This window comes from Pongo abelii, chromosome 4, assembly GCF_028885655.2.
Source record: "Pongo abelii isolate AG06213 chromosome 4, NHGRI_mPonAbe1-v2.0_pri, whole genome shotgun sequence".
Lineage (NCBI taxonomy): Eukaryota > Metazoa > Chordata > Mammalia > Primates > Hominidae > Pongo > Pongo abelii.
The window spans coordinates 114,777,460-114,799,351 of NC_071989.2; the positions used below are offsets into that span (position 1 = coordinate 114,777,460).

A 21,892-nucleotide genomic window follows, 5' to 3' on the forward strand; every position below is an offset into this window, starting at 1 on the left:
GTAATTCCCTAGTGACATATGACATAGAACATATTGTCATATGCTGACCTGTCATCTGTATATCTTCTTTGGGGAGGTGTCTGTTCAGGTCTCTTGCCCATTTTTTAATCTGGTTGATCATTTTTTATTGTCAAGTTTTAAGATATCTTTACATTTTTCGGATTCCAGTTCTTTACTATATTTGTCTTTTGCAAATATTTTCACTACCTGTGGTTTGTCTTCTCATCCTCTTGAATTTGTCTTTCACATGGCAGAAGTTTTTATTTTTAATAAAATCCAGTTTATCAATTTTTTTATTATTATACTTTAAGTTCTACGGTACATGTGCACAAGGTGCAGGTTTGTTACATATGTATACATGTGCCATGTTGGTGTGCTGCACCCATTAACTTGTCATTTACCTTAGGTATATCTCCTAATACTATCCCTCCCCCCTCCCCCCACCCCACAACAGGCCCTGGTGTGTGATGTTCCCCTTCCTGTGTCCATGTGTTCTCATTGTTCAATTCTCACCTATGAGTGAGAATATGTGGTGTTTGGTTTTCTGTCCTTGCAATAGTGTGCTGAGAATGATGGTTTCCAGCTTCCATGTCCCTACAAAGGACATGAACTCATCCTTTTTTATGGCTGCATAGCATTCCATGGTGTACATGTGCCACATTTTCTTAATCCAGTCTATCATTGGTGGGCATTTGGCTTGGTTCCAAGTCTTTTCTATTGTGAATAGTGCCACAATAAACATACGTGTGCATGTGTCTTTATAGCACTGTGATTTATAATCCTTTGGGTATATACCCAGTAATGGGATGGCTGCGTCAAATGGTATTTCTAGTTCTAGATCCTTGAGGAATTGCCACACTGACTTCCACAATGGTTGAACTAGTTTACAGTCCCACCAACAGTGGAAAAGTGTTCCTATTTCTCCACATCCTCTCCAGCACCTGTTGTTTCCTGACTTTTTAATGATCACCATTCTAACTTGTGTGAGATGGTATCTCATTGTGGTTTTGATTTGCATTTCTCTGATGGCCTGTGATGGTGAGCATTTTTTCATGTGTCTTTTGGCTGCATAAATGTCTTCTTTTGAGAAGTGTCTGTTCACATCCTTCGCCCACTTTTTGATGGGGTTGTTTGATTTCTTCTTGTAAATTTGTTTAAGTTCTTTGCAGATTCTGGATATTAGCTGTTTGTCAGATGGGTAGATTGCAAAAAAATTTCTTTCATTCTGTAGGTTGCCTCTTCACCCTGATGGTAGTTTCTTTTGCTGTGCGGAAGCTCTTTAGTTTAATTAGATCCCATTTGTCAATTTTGGCTTTTGTTGCCATTGCTTTTGGTGTTTTAGACATGAAGTCCTTGCCCATGCCTATGTCCTGAATGGTATTGCCTAGGTTTTCTTGAATTAATTTTTGTATAAAGTGTAAGGAAGTGATCCAGTTTCAGCTTTCTACATATGGCTAGCCAGTTTTCCCATCACCATTTATTAAATAGGGAATCCTTTCCCCATTTCTTGTTTTTCTCAGGTTTGTCAAAGATCAGATGGTTGTAGATGTGTGGTATTATTTCTGAGGCCTCTGTTCTGTTCCATCGGTCTATACCTCTGGTTTGGTACCAGTACCATGCTGTTTTGGTTACTGTAGTCTTGTAGTATAGTTTGAATTCAGGTAGCGTGATGCCTCCAGCTTTGTTTTTTTTGGCTTTGGATTGTCTTCGCAATGTGGGCTCTTCTTTGGTTCCATATGAACTTTAGAGTAGTTTTTTCCAATTATGTGAGGAAAGTCATTGGTAGCTTGATGGGGATGGCATTGAACCTATAAATTACCTTGGGCAGTATGGCCATTTTCACGATATTGATTCTTCCTATCCATGAGCATGAAGTGTTCTTGCATTTGTTTGTATCCTCTTTTATTTTGTTGAGCAGTCGTTTGCAGTTCTCCTTGAAGAGGTCCTTCACATTCCTTGTAAGTTGTATTCCTAGGTATTTTATTCTCTTTGAAGCAATTGTGAATGGGAGTTCCCTCATGATTTGGCTCTCTTTTTGTCTGTTATTGGTGTATAGGAATGCTTGTGATTTTTGCACATTGATTTTGTATCCTGAGACTTTGCTGAAGTTGCTTATCAGCTTAAGGAGATTTTGGGCTGAGACGATGCGGTTTTCTAAATATACAATCATGTCATCTGCAAACAGGGACAATTTGACTTCCTCTTTTCCTGATTGAATACCTTTTATTTCTTTCTCCTGCCTGATTGCCCTGGTCAGAACTTCCAACACTATTTTTTTTTATGATCATGCCTGTGGTATCAGGTCTAAAAACTCATCATGATATCCAAAGTCACCTAGATTTTCTCAGAGATTGTTATCTAGGAGTTTTCTAGTTTTGCATTTTACATTTGAGTCTATAATCCATTTTGAGTTAAATTTTGTGAAAGGTGTAAGGTCTGTACCTAGATTTATGTGTGTGTGTGTACAAATGTTCATTTATTCCAGCACCCATTGCTGGAAAAAAAAAAAAAACTATCTTTGCTTTATTGTATTGTCTTTGTTTTATGTCAAAGATGAGTTTACTGTATTTATATGGGTCTACTTCTGGATTTCCATATTCTGTTCCACTGATCTATTTGTCTGTTTTTTGCCAATACCACACTATTATTTTTTACTGTAGCTTTATAATAAGTCTTATAGTCAGGTAGTGTCAGTTCTCCCACTTCATTCTTCTCCTTCGACAATGAGTTGGCTCTTCCAAGTCTTTTGATAAAATCAGTTTGTCAATATCCGTGAAATAACATGATGAGATTTTGACTCAGACTGACTTGGTTCTGTAGATCAAGTTGGGAAGAATTGACATCTTGACAAAATTGAGTCTTCCTATCCATAAACATGAACTATCTCTCAATTTATTTATTATTTGATATCTTTTATCAGAGTTTTATAGTTTTCCTTATATAGTTCTTATACATATTATGTTAGATTTATACATAAGTATTTTACTTTGGGAGGTGCTAATGTGAATTGTAATGTGTTTTTAATATCAAATTCTGCTTTTTCAGTGCTGGTTTCTTGGGCAATTATTTTTTCAGATAGCTAAAATATTCTGTGTGTCATATGTTTTTAGAATCATAACTTTCGTAATAGATTTTGTATCCTGATCTTAATTTTTAATTCTTGCCAATTCAAATATCTAATTATTTATAACCTCAGGCAAAGAACACAGAGTTTTAATCCACTCATGAAGAAAAAGAAAATACATAACATGTCTCCTCTGAATCCATCATTATGTATGACAAATAAAGCATGGTCCTTGCCCTCAAGAAAGGTTTCTGCCTAGTTTAGAATATAGAAATAAAAAGAGTCAACATGAAGTAGCAAAGTGGCAAACATTGTCTAAAGAAAGACAATGAAAAATGCATGTATCAGTAATGAAAATTTTCCATTCGATTATTATTATTATTATTATTATACTTTAAGTTTTAGGGTACATGTGCACAATGTGCAGGTTAGTTACATATGTATACATGCGCCATGCTGGTGTGCTGCACCCATTAACTCGCCATTTAGCATTAGGTATATCTCCTAATGCTATCCCTTCCCCCTCCCCCCACCCCACAACAGTCCCCAGAGTGTGATGTTCCCCTTCCTGTGTCCATGTGTTCTCATTGTTCAATTCCCATTTATGAGTGAGAACATGCGGTGTTTGGTTTTTTGTCCTTGCGATAGTAACCTCTTATTGAAGTCAAAACCAAAACTGTCTTACTATCATTCCCTACATTTTAGAAACTTGCAAAGTTTATATTAATGAATGGTAAAAAGAATTTCAAATGTAATATTCAAAGTTCTGTAAAGGTATTTTCTTGAATGGAACAAGGGATATACTGCTATTAGCTGTATTTCTTTTACAATTACGATCTCAAATCATGCCTGTGACATATAGATCCTGCTGTTAAAAAGTTAGCATTCTTCTTTATGATTTTTTAACCAAATGGCTTTGAGAGAAATTTATCTTTACTTCTCAATTAAGTGAAGGAATTTTTAAATAATGTTAACAGCTCAAATAATTGGTAAAGTTACCTTTTATCTGAAGGTCCAAGCTGAATACAATGCCTTTAAAATAAAAAAAAAAAGAACAGAGAAACAAAATATTTTAACAGTGAGCCTTTTTCTCCAGTATGGGATCTCATACTTCTGCTAGTTCTGCCACTTTCATTCATTTAGCAGTTTTCACCGTCTCTAACTGATTGCCAGATGCCTATGACAATATTTCTGTGTGTACACATTAAGCAAGATTGTTGTTGTTATGCTTTATTCTTTATTTATGTTAATGAGGCAGAATCTATATAGTGGAGAGCAGGAAATTTTCCATCCTGATGGATAAATAACATCTGTGGAAATTTTAAACATTCAAAATGTGTCTGTCTTGAGCAGCATGAGCCACCAAATTTTAATGACAGACATACAAACACATTCATCCAGAAAGAACTACCTGACTGGATTAAAAATTCCTATCCTATTAAAATAATATGTGATGCTCTCTGTGCAGGCATAATTGGTATTGATGTGGGAGATGAAGTATCAGTGTAATATTCCACGATTAGTTGTGCAGATCTGTTCAGTCCCCCTTACAAGCTCAGAGCTATGAATAGATTCAGTGAGTTAAATCTCAAAAGCCATTCAGATGGGATTCAGGCATTATTCTTTAATCATTATTAAAAGTGAAGTCTACAGTGGGAGGGGGAAGTGGAGGATGAAAGCAAGGCTGAACTAATCATACTCTTATTCATTCTCTCAGGGAGTCTTAATTTAAGCATTTTTTCTCCTGGGGTGACTCTGTCCCTCTACTCCACTTTCCCCGAAAAGACAGAGCTATCCCATGACTATGGTCCTCACAATGAAGTTCTTTTTTTCTTTATTTATTTGCTATTAATTTAAATTATTATGGCTGTGTTACATCTTTGTTTCAGTCCAGTACTGTGGTGCAAGTTGTAACATTTCTATTTTCATTTCAGAAAGCTTCTGTTATTTCTATCTGTGGATAAGGTATAGGAGAGGAGGGGAAATAAACTGAAAGAGTTGTTAGCTTTTCAATGCAGTTATTGCTTGAAGTTAAAATATGCATATGCCTGTCTGCCCCAATCCAGAATAACAACACTAGATTTCCTATGTTAAAAGATACAATAAAAAGTATTATTTAAAAAATAAGAAGTTTTATTAATACCAGTAAAATTATTTTTTAAACAAGAATTGCCCAGTTAGAAATAATTTCAAGTATCTCATGGAATTCAATAAACTTTATTTAGTAAAATAAACAAAATTTATCCATTGTATAGAACATACGAATGGCTTCTAAACTATCTTTATGCATCTGGCTAGATGGGAAAATGCTCTTTCGTTCAATAGTGAAGTTATCTCTTCTAAAATCAAACAGATTTAACCACCTCTAACTGCTGATGTGAATAGTTTGGGCCAAAGAGCAGACTTATGGATTCAGTTGTCATTTTTGGCTTCTAAAATAGAGCCAATCTGCCAGATAATAATAATGGTCCATGTCTGTACTTTGCTTTACGCATATTATCTCATCCCTCATGTCACAGCTTAAGCGGCACTTCCTCCGTGCCACTTTTTCACCTGCCCCTGTGTTAAGCTTTGTACGCCCAGAGCAGCATTTAATTTTCCCATGGCTATACTATTGCAATTACAGTTACATTTTAAATTCCAGTGAACTGTCTCACTTACCCATTAGGCCACCTTTATGCCTATGCCATTCAAAATTTTTTGAGGTAATAAGTGGAGTGTCTGGCACATGGTACCCCATTATAAATATTTCTAATATTGTTGTTGACAGAGTGGAAAGAGATTCAGAGAGAATAAGTGAATATCAAGACAAGACAGAGAGTCAGAAAGTCCCAAATGCCAGAGCCAGAAGCAGAACCCAATCTAGAACAGCCTTGCTGGGACTAGAATTTGTCACTGCTAGCATATTGCTTTCCCCACAACATGGTCTTCCTCTCTGGGCTGTGGACAGAGACAAAGATTACATTTGGCAGTTGGCTACAATGCAGACATCATGAAATGTTCTCATTAGTTTAGATGCATTTCATTCTCAGAATGGAATATAAAAGATTCATTTAAAAGACCAAAAGTGGCAAAGCTGAGGTAGTTTAGTTTAAGGAACAATATAAACAAAAATAATAATCCTGCCAATCTAACAATTTATGTCACCTTGTTGCTTTTTTTCCTAAGCAGACTAGATACTTAAAAGCATGCTTTGAATTCAATTTCCACATAATGTAAGCTCCTCTAGGAGATGAATATTCATCAACAATTAGTATTTCCAAGGATGCCTAGCTTGCTCTGTATCTCCTTGTAGAGCACTTCATAAAAACAGGTATTATCACTATGTATTTTGCCCCGGATGTGAATTTTAATGTATCTAAAAGGGCTTTTGCTTAGATACTGAGAACACTGCCCTTTTTTTTTTTTTTCTTTTCCCATACTGGCCTAAAGACTCTCAGAATAGGGTAGATTACCCTTAATTACTAGAGGGTGTGTAAACAAGTTCCCACAAATATGGTTAATTTTCTTTCAATTTCTGAGACTACTGGAATTAATCCAAACACTAAAAGTTTATGTCCAGGCCATTTGCTGAAATAATGCTATGTACATTTTCTAAATGCCTAATTGATTGAAAAGTATATTACAAAACTGTTTTTCACTTATTCTGCAGCTGTGCATTCATGGTGTTTTGTTTAAAGAAAAAAAAAAGTCTTCTCAGGAATTAATTGACACAAGCCAGAAGTTAGTGGCCAATTTAAGCACTGTCTTTCAGTTTCTATAAGATCCACTTTGTGAATAAGTAGCTCCATTATCCTCAAACCCTAGCAATTTAGGATGTGAATACCACGTGAAATGTGACATTTTCTTATCCTGCAATACCTACTTGAAAATGAATAAGTGCTAAATTTTGTTTTGCCTAGGAATTAAATGCTAATAACCTGTCTGTCTTGATGCAGACTCCAGACAAGATTCTAATATGACAAATCCAAGAGTTAACTCATCCTGTTGTTATCTACATTCCTGAAACTAAACTACAACACGGATCTTTTGTTCATAATTTACATCAAGTCCCTAAAAGATGTATGAATTGAACAAGATGATTTTATATGTATATTACTTAAGATTTGCAATTCTGCTCAGGAGAGTCTATTAACTCGTGTATGGCCCAGCAGTTTTTTTAAACAAAAGGAAAGAAAAAGAAAAATGAGCCCAAGTCTATCAAATTATCATTTGATCATTCCAAGTGAGATTATTTCCTTCTGATCCAGACTCAGGTTTCTTCTTTATAGTAAATTGAACAAAATGAAATACAATGATACAACTACAATTTTAGCACAAGTAAATATATACATATTTTTTCCAGAGTTTATTTTTAGTTGAACTCAACCCTACAAGTCTTGGGAATCAGAAAACAAATGAGTCATTCATAGGTGTTTCTCTCAAAAACTTCAAATATAATTGCGAAACCTGCACCCAGTTGTGATTTTAAAAAGCTGAAGATGAGAAGAGTAAATGTATAGAGAGCTTTAGTAGCACAAATGAGAACATTACTTCAAATGAAGAATATTATACATGAATCATTGATTCACAGAATGAGTGGATCCCTGAGCAGGAAGTAGAAGGAAGGCTAAAGAGTTATGACGCGTAAATGTGGAAGAGGGAAAAGCTGAGGAAAAGCACATTATGAACACAAACATGTCAGGTGGATTTGGGAACAAATTATATTACCTCATTAGCTTAAACATTATGTAGATCAAATAGAGTAGGAGATGCGTATGGAAGTGCTACCACTGGCAGAAAAACCTATCCTTCCTCCTCCTTCTTTACCTGACACAACCTTCTCTTCCATTCTCTAGCTCCTTCAGTGAACAGTTCTATTTGCCCCTCAACATCCAGGCACCTGAGGCTGCAACAAGAGTAGCTATTAGTTATCTATCACTGCATAACAGTTTACCCCCAAAATATAGCAGCTTGAAACAATATACTTTTTTTTATCTCATCGTTTCTATAGGTCAAGAACCTTAGGGCATCATTGCTGGGTCGTTCTGGCTAGGGTTCTCTGATAAGGCTGGAGTTGAGCTGTTGTCCAGGGCTATAGTTGCCTCAAGGCTTGATTGGGGCTGATAATTCACTTCCCTATTTACTCTTATAGTTGTTGGCAGATTTCAGTTCCTTACAAGCCATTGTTGGAGACCACCATTTCACCATGTGTGCCCTCTATATTCTGCCTGAGTGTCCACGTGACATGACATCTGGCTCTCCTTAGAGTGAATGATCCAAGAGTGATCACAAGTGAGAAAGAGAGCACGCAAGATGGAAGCAGTCTTTATAACCTAAACTTAGAAGTTACCTCCCATCGGCCAGGTGCGGTGGCTCACACCTGTAATCTCAGCACTTTGGAATGCTGAGGTGGGCGGATCACTTGAGGTCAGGAGTTAGAGACTAGCCAGGCAAACATGGTGAAACACAAAAAATTAGCCAGGCGTGGTTGCGGGCACCTGTAATCCCAGCTACTTGGGAGGCTGAGGCAGGAGAATTGCTTGAACCCAGTAGTTGGAGGTTGCAGTGAGCCAAGATAGCACCATTGCACTCCAGCCTGGGCGACAGAGGGAGACTCCATCTCAAAAAAAAAGTTACCTCCCATCACTACAGCCATAGACTATTGGTCAGTCAGACCAACCCTGACACGATGAAGGAGAGGACTACACGAGGGTGTGAATATCAAGAGACAGAAATCATCTTAGTTCTTCTGGGAAGCTGGCTACCACTGCAAATTAAGCTCTGTGTTCATGCTGAGTGTCCAGAGTCTAAGCTGGCCAGGGAGTCATTGTTATCACAGACCCATTTCAGCACTTTGGAGCTTCCAAGCAGAGCAGTGCCAGGGTATAGACCACCCGGATTTAGAGCACTTGGATTTGAATTCAAGCTTGCTATGTTAGTAACCATGTCACCTTGAGTAATTTACTTGACACCTCTGATCCTAAACTTCCTGACCTAAATAATCTACATAATCGGAATAACAACTATGTAACAGATGATGAATTTAAATAGTCAGTTTAAATGCACATTAATTATATGTAAATTAATATATAATGTTCACACATTAATGACATGTACAATATTATATACTCAAAGTATATGTATCACATGGAGATTCCAGGCTTGTTGATTCTGTCGCTTGCTATTCAGAACATTAATTTTTGTTTCAAGTTTTTGGCTTCCTTAGGAAAAAAGCATATGATCTTCATTGTCTGCAGGCTTCTGAGGGCCCTAGATAATTTTATTGTCTCTCAAGGATTTATATTAAAACTAAAGTATATGATCCATATACTTTGAGTATACAGTAGATAAAAACAGAGCTAAATAGTTTGTTATTGTTGTTATTGGTTTTTTTTTTTGTTTTTTTTTTTTTGAGACAGAGTCTCACTCTGTCACCCAGGCTGGAGTGCAGTGGTACAATATCAGTTCACTGCAACCTCCGCCTCCTGGGTTCAAGCGATTCTCCTGCCTCAGCCTCCTGAGTAGCTGGAATTACAGGGGCCAGCCACCACTCCCAGCTATGTTTTGTATTTTTTAGTAGAGACGGGGTTTCATCATGTTGGCCAGGCTGGTCTCGAACTCCCGACCTGAACACAAAGATCAAAACCAGTATCCTTTACAAGGATGTAGGAGACAATATTAAGGCTTTGCTATTAGGTTGGTATTGCCTGACCTCTTATTTTGAGAAATAATTATATTTCTCAAAAATATAAATAGAAACAAATCATGTAATGCATGTTGAAACCTGTTTTAGTTTCCTATTGCTGCTGTAACAAATTATCAGAAACTTGGTGGCTTAAAACAACAACTCTCTTACAGTTCTGGAAGTTAAAAGTCTGAAATAAGTGTTATGAGCTAAAATCAAAGTGTGGGCAGTACTGGCAGTGCTGCATTCCTTATGGAGGTTCTACAGAAAAAAAAATTTTTTCCCACTTTATAAGCCAGCTGCATTTCACGGCTCGTGGCCCCTTGCTCTATCTTCCAATTGTAACACTCCATCTTCTACTTCCATCATCATTCCTTTCTCTAACTTTGACTTTTACCTTTCAAGAGCTCTTGAAAGACCTTCTCTTTCAAGAACTCTTGTGGTTACATTGGGCCTACCTGGAAATTTCAGGATAAGCTTCCCATCTAAAGATCTTTTACTTTATCTCATGAGTAAAATCCTTTTTGCCATGTAAGATAACATATCCATAGGTTCTGAGATTAAGATGCTGATATATTTGTAGCTCATTATTCTGTCTACCCGAAAACCCACAGCGAGTTTTGTTATGGAATAAAAACCTCTACATAGATAAAAAGCATTTTTACAATTTTGTTGTTTCAAATATCAGACTTACCTGTGGTAAAAAGAATGATTTGATCATAAAAATCACAGGAATTTTAAAAGATATTGCCATTGGAAACTCAAATTCTATTTATATAGGATATATTAATTCAGATAATTATTTTGAGCATCATAAAGCAAGTCTAACTATCTCTCTCTTAAAAATCAAATCAGCATTCTGTTTCTATAATCTCACCTATATTGCTGCTACCCTTTAAAAACAAAACAATAAGAACAAATCTCCTTTTAAACTTTAAGTATTATTTTATTGGCTACAGCTAACTTTATATTTTAATCAGGAATAATAGTGATGGTATTCAACATTTTGTGCTTATATTGCTATACTTAAAAAGGCATTAAAATATTCTAACTTAATATTTCTACCATAGTTATTTTACACATTACCTTAAAGTTCATTTGCTGTAATGCATGCATAATACCTCATAATCATTTGTGCAAATGCCATTTAATTGATTCAATTAAAATAATTATAAGCCAACTGATAAAAAATATTTGCATCTTAAGATGGAATTTTCAATTTGTGATTATGAAATAATAATATTTCTAGGTGAAGAGACAGAAACTTTTCACATCGTATTTAGTGATATGCATGCATTATAATTATATTTGTGCTCAGTAATCAGATAATTTTTAGAGCTGTATCTGATTTTTTAAATTTCAAATAATTTCTTATGTAATATGTTGTCATTCAAAAATCCTGTTATAATTCATTTTGAAATCAAATGCCATTATTATTAATGGCGATTCAGAGATAATCAACTAAAAAAATGGAGGCTTTGTCTACACATAATAAAAGTATTCTGACTAAGGAAAGACTACCCTAGGTTACCAAGTCTATACTCTGTTTAAAATCCTGCACAGGTTTTCCACAAAGCCGTGATTCTTCACAATGGCCACACAATAAAAGCTTCTAGTATCTTTTCAAATTACCATTTCCTGGGCATCAATGAGATTATCCGGGTGGCGGGGGAGGCTCTTGGCATCATTGTTGTGTTAAAAACTCACCAAATAATTTTATGTGCAATCCAGTTTGAGAATGATTGCCATGAGCAAATAATGATAGATGACAACCTGCAACTGTACTGCTTAGTCATCTGTAGTTACCTACACTTAGGAACTGAGTGTCCATCCAATTCATTGATGATCATTCATAATACACAAATTCTCTATAATTTTATATATATACAGTAAATAATTTATATATATTTAAATTTACATATACACACGGTGAATTCATATATATATACACACTGTAAATTTATAACCAATACTGAAAATGATTTTCTTTTTTTCTCCCAGCCAATTGTTTTTAATTATCACCATTCTTCAAATTACATAACATTTTTAGATCTAGGTAAATAGAGTCAAATCCAAATCAATTAATGACAAAGAAATATTTCCTAAATTCATGTTCTCCATGATAATCACTATTGTCTGAATTTCTATCAAATGGTAAATGTCCTAAAAATAGAAATTTAAGAACTTTTATGTGTTTATTTATATATGTGGGAAAGGAGTTGCCATTGAATGGACAACCACTATTATGTACCCAGAACTATGATAATTACTTTGGCTAATTTAATTTTTTAAATGACCCCTTTGAGGTAATATATTACTGTTTGTGTTCTTTTTAAAATAAATTTATTTTGACAAAATTAATAAATGATGATTTTCATTGAAATAATACGAATAATTTCTGGTGACTCTATGTTCCATTCAGTCACACACACACACACACACACACATTTCTCTACAGAAAATATATAGCATTATTTTGTGTTTTTTGTTTGACTTGTTTTGTATAAGAGTCATTATGTTAATGTTGACTTTAAAGGATTTTCATTATTCTTTTTTGTTTGTGCATTGCAATCCACAGACTGGATAAAGTATAATTATTTAGCCATCCCCATATTGATACATTTAAGATCTTTTCATTTTTTTTTGTTATGAACCTCATTCTTGTGGAAATAATACTGCAATGAACATCCTTCCTGTGGAAACTGATGGGTATTCCTGTAAAATAGATGCTAAGAAGTCAAACTGCTGTATCATGGAATGTATGTACTTTTGGATTTAAATAGATAATGATGAATTGCCTTACATATGACTGTGGAATTTTACATGATACCCACCAATGAATACTCTTTTTTACCATTTCTTTGCCAGATCTTGCTATCATCAAGCTTCCATTTCTGCTACTCTAACATGTAAAAAATTAATATCTCACTGTTAATAGTTTGTATGTTCTTAATTATTAGTGAGATTGAGCATCCTTGTATATACTTATTGGTCATTTCTATTTCCTTTTCTATGAGTTGCCCAGTTATATCATCTATTTATTTTCTATTCGAGTACTAATCATTTCTTTGTAATTAATTTTTTTGTGATATTATTTTTTGTGTATATTTTCTTCCAGTGAGTCATCTGTACTTTGGTATCATTTATGTACTATTCCTGATAAATAAGTTTTATAATTTTATATCGACCCATGTATCATTTATTTCCTTTTGTTATTATGTCTTTTATTATTTATGTTAACATAGGCTTTGGTATTTTATATCTTGTTTAAACAGAGCCTTCCTTTACTCCCAAATTCATAAACATATTAATTACAATTCTTTCTAATACTTTATGGTTTTTTAATGTCTAGGTTTATAATTCATTTGAAAATTATTTCATGAATGGTGTGAAACAGTAGTTTCCTTTAATCATGTGGAGTAAATTACACAAATGCAGTATGATTATGTAAGTATGCATCTATTGAATAAATCACTTTCTCCACAGATCTGAGACACCAGATTTATTATAAACTTTTATAACATGATTTTGTACATGAACATGATCTGCTCTATTGGTATAGTATTTTTTCTTGTACTGATACCGTATGATTTTAAGGAATGATATCTTTATAAAATCTTAACCAATGATAGGATAATTCCTACTCCCTGGTTCTTTTTTAGGACAATCTTGGCTATTGAGTCTTTTCTATATGGATTTAAGATTATCTGATCAAGTTCTACCAAAAACTTGTTAGAATTTTGATTGGAGCCTAATTTGATTTACAAACTAAGTATTGTCTTCTTGAGCATATTGTATCCTCCCTTATATGGATAAGGTATATCTCCCTATTTATATAATTTTTATCCCATTAACAAATTTGTATTTTTTAAATATATCTCGCACCCCTTTTTAAAGGGTTATTTCTAGGAAGTCTGTAATTTGTGGCGTTATAATGAAGCAATATTTATTTCATCTTATTATTATTTGGGGAATGTATTTCTTCAGTGAGGAACTAGTGAGTTTCATCTGCTCATTACCCTATATCAAACAGAATTGATCATAGATTGAGTTGTCATTCATTCCAGTCTTTAAAACCAGCAAGCTCTGTGAGGACTGATAGTACTAAAGTTGGAACTCTTGCCAGTTAAATCTCTTGGGATTCTAAATATCATGTTCAGAAATAATATTGCCAGAAAACATTGTTTGTCCTTTCTTCCTTTCTCATATTTCTAACTCATCTATCTTTGTTGACTTGATGCATTTGCTAGAAGCCTCAGAAAATGTTAAATACTAAGGGTTTTAGTGGAGATTTTAATTTTTCTCTAATATCAATAGGCATGCTTTACTCTCTAACTATTAAATAAAATTTTACTTAAAATTCCTTCCCTAGGCTAAGGAAATTATGTCTTGAAATAATTTTTAAAATTTAGAGTTTTGTAATAATAAAATGTATTTCACCTATTTTTAACAGGACAAACTACTACCAGATATATGTATTCATAAAACACTAATAGGTTTTTCAGAAATCTTTCTAAATAATTATGATAGTAATAGCAGTTACAAATGTCTGTGTGCCTCATTTATGGATAATACAATAGATGTTTTTTATATACCTGTTTGATGATAGTACAACATTTCAGTAGTCCTTCTTAGATTATAAAATTTAAATACTATGCCCAAATTCACTCAGCTGAAAAATAAAGCTGAGACTTGAACTCAGATCTGAGTGATTACATCTGCCACCACACTGACATTGTAATCTGAATAGAAGTTAGTTTCATAATAAGCACCAAAATTAAAATATGCATGGTAATATTTAATATTTAAATGTCAGTACCATTGTTTATAAAATGCTTCTAACAACATCCATATGAGTAGGACACTTCTACAGCAACTCAATCTGGCCCTTGAGTTGCTTCTTGTACCTTAAATTTCAAAGAGGCATTGAAAGAAAATGTGAAAACATTAAAATATTTCAAGACAGGAACCATGGTTCAGTTTCTTTGTACAGCTTTAAAATGTGAAAATATTAAAATATTGCCTATTTTAATTTTTTATATTTTATCTTATTAAATGTGAAAATATTAAAATAAGTCTGAGACAGCAACTGTGTCTCAGTTTCTTTGCACTGTTATTCATAACCTTTTGCCCTGCTGACACTCAGCCCACATTAGCAACTAAATAACTAAACTTAATTTGGTTTGTATTATATAGTTCAACCCCTCAGTATCACCAGGGAAACAAAATGGAACAAGTCATATTCATATGACAATGACTCAATACATGAGGAATTATACTCTTTGGGTTTTTAGTTACAAGATACATTTATGAAAATATCTTGTTCTTAATTCTGAAGAGCCTACTCCTGTTTCACTTTGTTGCATCTCCTGAAGTTTCCAGAACACCTATATTACTTTACCCTTGAAGCTGGGACAGAATTGTGAATTGGACACATTTTCTTCTTCAGGATTTGTGTTTCCTCGAGGATAAAATGTGTTGAGTGTGTTTTTAAAATGCTACTTGACAGCTAGAAGTGAAAAATAGTGTAAATTCTGACCTTGAAGTTTTTCTATACACTTTCTTGCAACTGGATAAAGTACTTAGTTTATTCCATATGGAGTTTTCCATCTTGTTTCATATAATACAGCCTCAGTCAAAATAGTCTGTACATTAACTATATCACATTACAATGTTAACCTGACATTCAGTATTATAAAATGGAACACACTGAAATTTCTTAAAAGCCAACCTCAAAGTTTTATTGAATTTAAAATGCTATGTGTAGTACTTCTAAAATAAAAATGAATTATCCCATTTAATTTTATAAATCATTTCTGTACTTAATTCCTAGACATTAACTGCTTCAGGAATATTTTAAGCATACTGGAAAAGGGCTCAGATTTAAGTATAAAAATATGGGGGGAATATATTTGTGGCCAATTTTAACCCTGACTTATGTGAATATACTTTCTAGATATTAACTATTGCAGGTACAGCATAAGATTTATTGAAAAAGATGCATGAAGGCCAAAAAAGATCATGCTAAATAGATAGCAAATTAACCAGAGATCTGGTTTGTAGATTATAAGACAAGCTAAGTGTTTGTGAAATTACTTATAAAAATGAACTTAATGTTATATAGTAGTACAAATTGGCTAGCAAATAATAGTAACAGCCTCTTCTAAAATTTTTACTGAGTTAGGCCTCTTTCTAAGCTCTTTCCATATAATAACTCATTTAAGCTTTCCAACAATCCTATGAAGAATTTACAGACAGAATTCCAGTTTTTCCAACAAGCAAATAGAGGCTTAGTGAAATTAATGAAGTAGTAAGTAGTACACCAAGATTTTAAATCCAGGCAATCTAGTCCAAGAATCTGTGACCTGATATGCCAATGATTCAAAGTACAGTAATAATAAAATCAAATGATTATTAGAAAAAATGTTTTTGTTAATATTCCATTTGTCTTTTTGTAATGATACAAGAAAAAATGAATTTAATACATACATATTTGCAAGAGTTATATTGGTCATTGACAACTGTAAAAAGAAGAATTGAATAAAATTATAAAAATGACTGTGATGACCAAAGAAGCAATTTTGAAATTTCAAGACCTAATTCCAACAATGCACAGAGGCATGCCTCTGGAAAAAAAAAAAAAAAAAAAGAAAAGAAAAAGAAAAAAAGAAAAGACTTTCTGTCAAATAGAATCTCTATATTTCATCTCATATTCTTTCCCTCGCCACATGTTTCTCCAAGTCAAAGTTTGTGAGCCACATGAGTTCTTGGTTGCAGTAACAGAATCAAGGCTGGCTAACTGAACCATCAAAGGAATTTATTGGCAGAATCTTGGGCAAATCGCAGATCAATTAGGAAGACTGGAGAACCAAGCTCAGAAAATGAGCAGGAGTCATGGGAAACTGGATGGAAAAACATAACTAATACATTCTGGAGGATTAGTGTGTTTCAGACACTGCTGTAGTGCATGCCTAACCTTAACATCACCGCTGCTTCCAGGAATATTCTTCCCTGTCCTAGTGGTATTAGTCACTTTCTCCAGACTCAAAGTCATGTGCGTAATTAGTGAACCTGGCTAATCTATCTGCATCTTAGCCATCAAACAGAAGAAAACGGAAGGCAAGATTCTTCTGCCCTTCAAGACTTATACTATAGGAACCCCTTTCCCCAATGAGAAAAACAATTATGCTAGGTAGTCAAAAAATAATATGTTATTATATGGTCAGAATCTTTATTTTCCAGTATTCAAATACATCTGTCTTGGACCCATGCCATTTGTAATATTCTATAGCAGAGAAGTTGTTAGGAAGTTGTAGATCATAATTAAATCAGCTATTTCACCACTGAATTTATTTATTAAATACTTTTTAATATTTACTATGAGCCAGACACTGTTGTGAGTCTTGAAGAAATGTTAACTGATTCAATATTCACAAAAATCTCTGACGTAGGTACAATAATTAACCCTGATTTCACTCATGAAGGAACTGAGATACTGTTATGTAATTTACAAAGGTCACCCTCTAGAAATCACAGAGGTGATATTTGACCGATGCAGTTAGGTTTCACAGTCTATGCTTTTAATTATTATTCCATGCTGCCTCTCCCTACAAGCCATGGTCTTCCATATGAAAATTCCTTGATACTAACAGCATTTTTATTATTTTAATCCCCAAGTAGGACAGATAACCAACTGAAGATTCATCATTCCATAAAAGCACATTATCTGAAACCTCAATAATTTTTTTTTACCAGGTATAGTCTATAGCAAGCACTATCACTGCTCCATCAAGAAACCATCTCTGTCTCTAGTCATTTCTATGCATCCCTCTTTTTCTCTTCTGGAATCTCTGTGATTTTGCCTATAGACTGCAACTGCACTTCTCCCTGAGGATTGCCATTGGACTGCTGAAACTGTTTTGCTTAAATAAGCAGACATACAGAAGTGCCCTTGAGATTTATACACCCCTGAAATGGGCCTTTTTCAATAACTGATTCACACAGAAGTAGGAAGCCCAGCACCATTGCCTTGAAGAGGACAATCTCTAAGGTGTAACTTAAAAACCCTAGAAGAAAACCTAGGCAATACCATTCGGGACATAGGCATGGGCAAGGACTTCATGTCTAAAATACCAAAAGCAGTGGCAACAAAAGCCAAAATTGACAAATGGGATCTAATTAAACTCAAGAGCTTCTGCACAGCAAAAGAAACTACCATCAGAGTGAACAGGCAACCTACAGAATGGGAGAAAATTTTTGCAATCTACTCATCTGACAAAGGGCTGATCTCCAGAATCTACAAAGAACTCAAACAAATTTACAAGAAAAAAACAAACAACCCCATCAAAAAGTGGGCAAAGGATATGAACAGACACTTCTCAAAAGAAGACATTTATGCAGCCAAAAGACACATGAAAAAATGCTCATCAGTGGCCATCAGAGAAATGCAAATCAAAACCACAATGAGATACCATCTCACACCAGTTAGAATGGTGATCATTAAAAAGTCAGGAAACAACAGGTGCTGGAGAGGATGTGGAGAAATAGGAACACTTTTACACTGTTGGTGGGACTGTAAACTAGTTCAACCATTGTGGAAGTCAGTGTGGTAATTTCTCAGGGATCTAGAACTAGAAATAGCATTTGACCCAGCCATCCCATTACTGGGTATATACCCAAAGGATTATAAATCATGCTGCTATAAAGACACATGCACATGTATGTTTATTGCGGCACTATTCACAATAGCAAAGACCTGAAACCAACCCAAATGTCCAACAATGATAGACTAGATTAAGAAAATGTGGCACATATACACCATGGAATACTATGCAGCCATAAAAAAGGATGAGTTCATGTCCTTTGTAGGGACATGGTTGAAGCTGGAAACCATCATTCTCAGCAAACTATTGCAAGGACAAAGAAACCAAACACCACATGTTCTCACTCATAGGTGGGAACTGAACAATGAGAACACATGGACACAGGAAGGAAAACATCACACACTGGGGCCTGTTGTGGGATGGGGGGAGCAGGGAGGGATAGCATTAGGAGATACACCTAATGTTAAATGATGAGTTAATGAGTACAGCACACCAACATGGCACATGTATATATATGTAACAAACCTGCACGTTATGCGCATGTACCCTAAAACTTAAAGTATAATAAAACAGAATAGAAATTAAAAAAATAAAAAATCCGGATTTCCCCTCAGGAAGCAGGCTAAACTTACCCTCCTTAAGACTTGGCCTGAAATCCTGTTCATGCTTGTTCTCTCCTTTCCCTGCTTTACTTGACCCATCTTTAAATCTTGAGAACTATTCATTAACAAATCTCTCACACAGAAACCCTCACCTTCTGGAGAACCTGACCAATGACAGGGACCTGGAGAACACAGAGACAGTTACTGATTAACTTAAGTGCAAAAATGATGCATTGGAGGCACGTTGGACAATTCATGAAAGTACTAGGAAGTTTAAAAGCTGCTGCAGAAAACTGATAGGGAGCAACGTGTCTGGAATCCAACAACATAAGAAATTTCATGCTATAAAATATGTAACTCTACAGTTTACACACACACTGGCATCACCACTACTAAAAACTTCTCACCACTGGTAACACTACCCCCACAAGTCATTGGCCCTGCCAATAGACTGTTAACCCTGACACTTCTAGTATAAAACTGTGCCTACCGTCTCAGAAAGAATAGGAAATGCCTGCCTGCTCCTCTTTAACAAGTGGACCCATACAATGGGAAGAAAACCAAGTATTTGCTACATTCAAACCTTCCTAGGGTTTAATTTTTAAATACTCCAATTTTCTTTTGTAATTTTAATCATTAATTTCACTCTCTAGAATGTTCTTTTTCTCTATTATCTTGCATTCTCTATATATCTAAATCCTACCCATCTTGTGTGATATAACTCAAAGGCTAGTTAGAGAACATCACATTGTCCCTGATTTACCCTGTTAAAAATTATCCCTCCATACTTTGGACACTATTTAGTACTTTATCAATATCTTAATATTTACATCCTCTATGAGACTAACTTCTTTCCGGGCATTTAACATGGCTTAGCAGAATATCTTGACAACAATTGGTATAATAAAATTTGTCAAATAAGAGCAAGAGCTGGGGAAATATTAGGAGAGGGATTTGGTAGATTCAACAGGATTTAGCAGCTGATTAAATCTGGAAGGTGGAAGGAAAAGTTGTTACATTTGTTTTTCAGAATTCAAGCTTCAGTGTTTAAGTACAAGATGATGCCATTAGGATATTTAAAGAAAATAGAAGTAGTAGTCTTGATAACTGGAATTGGAATACATATCAACAATTTGGTTTGGGGCATACTGAGTTTGAAATTCTTAACGTATTTTTAGGTTGACAAGTGTAATATAGACTCAAAAAATTGAGCCTGAGACTCAAATCAAACATCTAAAATTAAGATTTAAGTGCTTTAAGAATAGAAGTAATAATAGAAAGCTCCATAAGTAGATGAGACCACTCAGAAAGGTAATTCGCAGAACAAGAAAAGAATATAAATACAGTTGACCCCTGAAAAACCTGGGGGTTAGGGGATGCTGACCCCACATACAGTCAAAAATCTGGATATAACTTTTGGCTCCCCTTAAATTTAACTCTTAATGGCATAGTATTGACCAGGAGATTTACAAATGGCATAAACAGTTGATTAACACATATTTTGTATCATATTCTTATGATAAAGTAAACCTGAGAAAATAAAATGTATTAAAATTATAAAAAAAGAAAAAATATATTTACTATTCACGAAGTAGAAGTGGATCATTGTAAAGGTCTTATTCCTCATCTTCTTGTTGAGTAGGCTGAGAAGGAGGAGGAGCTGGTCTTGCTTTCTCAAGGGTAGCAGTCGTAAAAAACAATCCGCATAGAACTGAACCAATATAGTTCAAACTCACGTTGTTTGAGGGTCAGTGATAAAACAGACTAATATCTACATATATTTTATACACCCAGGGAATATCTATTTTTTTCTTGGATTTTTTCAGTATTTCTATGTTATATGGTTTATCTGCAAGTTTTTTCAACTTGTCATAAATCTCTACATATTTTTCCAATAGATTTATTTTTTAAAATCCACATAAAAGTGGACCCACACAATTCAAACCTATGTTTTTCAAGGGTCAACTGTATTTTGATAAGAAGCCTCATAAAATGCCAACACTGGGGAAGCAAGACAAAAGGATGACAAGTAGAGGGAAAGCAGAGTAGAATTGAGATTGGGAAACCAATGCATTTCAGAGATCAAAGAAGGACGACATCCTAGAAGAAACCATCTTTTTGTGCTATCTGTGTGGCCCCAATTCATCAACTTTTCTTGCATTAATATTCTTTGCTTTGTAACTTTACAGTTCCTGACACAAAAGACAGAACGTGCTTTCCAACTCCTTGACATGGGGTCAGCCGTGGAACTTAATTTGGCCGATGAAATATGGACAGAAGTGAGAGTGACCAATTCCAAGGCTAGGCCTTAAGAAGCTTCACATATTTCTACTTGCCCTCTGGGGCTTTTTGCCATTATCATGAGAAGAACATATCCTGGCCAGCCTACTAGCCCAAGTAAAATAATAGACTCATGAAGCATACTTGGATTTCATTTGCACACAGAGCTGCCCCCAAGCCCAGCCAGGAGCAGCAGAGCAACCTCAGCTGACTCACAAATGTGAATAAAATAAATGTATGTTGTCGTATGCCACTGTCATATGCTGTATGTCATTAAGGAACTTAATGACAGAGGACACTGGTGACTTCAGCAAAATCATTGGCTATGTGCCAGTGGGCCAAAAATCTGCTATCAGTGGCTTGAAGGATAAAATGAAAAGAGTAGAGTCGACAGGAAGCTGGTCATTGAAGGGCTGCAACTAATTGAGATAATAACTTTATGAAGACTAAATATAAGCCCAAAACAGTGCATGGTTCCATATACTTATTTTGAATGCATAACTCAGGGAATGGACCTTCACATATATTAATACATGTTAACATTTTAACTATTAGTCGTTAATGAAGAAAATTCAGACCAGAGAGGGAGCTGATTTTGGTTAAGATCTGTCTTTGACATGTCTGCTTAAATTATGTTGTATAGAAAACATAGTCTTTATTGTGCACTTAGAAATTA

The 21,892-nt window shown here is 34.6% G+C and overlaps 1 long non-coding RNA gene across 1 annotated transcript in view; it reads right to left on the reverse strand.

The window, feature by feature from the left end:
* Positions 1 to 4,668: 4,668 nt before the first annotated feature.
* Positions 4,669 to 21,892, reverse strand: part of LOC129059488 (uncharacterized) — a 209,353-nt gene continuing 192,129 nt past the window's right edge. Inside the window, exons 3-4 of the long non-coding RNA XR_008525419.1 lie at positions 7,874 to 7,952; positions 4,669 to 5,018 (exon numbers count right to left, since the gene is read on the reverse strand). This is a non-coding gene — a long non-coding RNA (uncharacterized LOC129059488). The remainder of the gene's footprint in view (positions 5,019 to 7,873; positions 7,953 to 21,892) is intronic.